At 42.3% G+C, this 1,016-nt stretch overlaps 1 protein-coding gene across 2 annotated transcripts in view; it reads right to left on the bottom strand.

Moving 5' to 3' along the window:
• Positions 1-1,016, bottom strand: part of PRPF4 (pre-mRNA processing factor 4) — a 26,727-nt gene that overhangs the window by 17,733 nt on the left and 7,978 nt on the right. The gene's annotated exons all lie outside the window — the stretch shown is intronic.

Genomic DNA, 1,016 nt, shown 5'->3' with positions numbered 1-1,016 from the left:
GATTTCACATGACATTGAAATGTAAGTCATGTCCTGTCTCTGCCTTCATTAAAAACAATGGCTTTTCTTCATATTTAAAAACTAATTTTTGCCCTGGCTGGTTTGGCTCAGTGGATGAAGCGTCGGCCTGCAGACTGGAGGGTCCAGGGTTCGATTCTAGTCGGGGGTGCATGCCTGGGTTGTGGGCTCGATCCCCAGTGGGGGACGTGCAGGAGGCAGCTGATCAGGGATTCGCTCTCATCATTGATGTTTCTCTTTCTCTCCTTCTCTGAAGCCAATAAAAATATGTGGTTGTTTTTTTTAAAAAGGAGTACCTAACCTAGACTTGGAGGAAGGATCAGGGAAGGCTTAATAGAGGAGGTGTTTACCTAACTTGAGTCTTCATTTAGTCAGGTCAATGGGTCAAGAATGCAAGAGGATTGCTGAGGCAGAGGGTTCAACAAATGTAAAGGTATGGAGGTAAGGAAAGCATGCTGAGCTTGGAATCACAAACAGTTCAGTGCGGCTGTAAGAAAACTGGTTTTCTTCCCTTGTAGTTCAAACAGGCCCAGCATTGTTATATTTAATGAATCTGAGATAAAGGTTTTAAAATGATTAAAAACATGAACTATGCAAACCAAGAAAAAAATGATGATAGGGAGAGACAGGACAGTGAATAGAAAGACAAAAAGAGGACCTCATAACCACACAGCTGCCTGTCACTAAGAGACTTTGCAACTTGAAAATCACAAAAGATTATCTAAGGACCGTGCTCCTTTTCAATAATATCCAAAACCCACTTATTATGTTTTATATCAGTGGTTTTCAACCAGTGTGCCACAGAATTTTTAACCCTTTGAGCTCCAATTTTATTTTTGGAATTCAAACAGTCTGGTCCGAATTGGAAGCCCTTCCTCTCTTGGTTCAGTAGTTCCCTGGCAGAAACTGCCAATTAGCTCAATCACCAACTCAGCTCGATGTTGGACCTGCTACTAGAGCCTGGTCTGTTGAGTCAGCCTTGACGTTGGACCGAAAAA

This window comes from Myotis davidii, unplaced genomic scaffold, assembly GCF_000327345.1.
Source record: "Myotis davidii unplaced genomic scaffold, ASM32734v1 scaffold64, whole genome shotgun sequence".
NCBI lineage: Eukaryota > Metazoa > Chordata > Mammalia > Chiroptera > Vespertilionidae > Myotis > Myotis davidii.
Note: the sequence above shows the minus strand (reverse complement) of the source record. Positions and strands in the feature narration are given on the sequence as shown.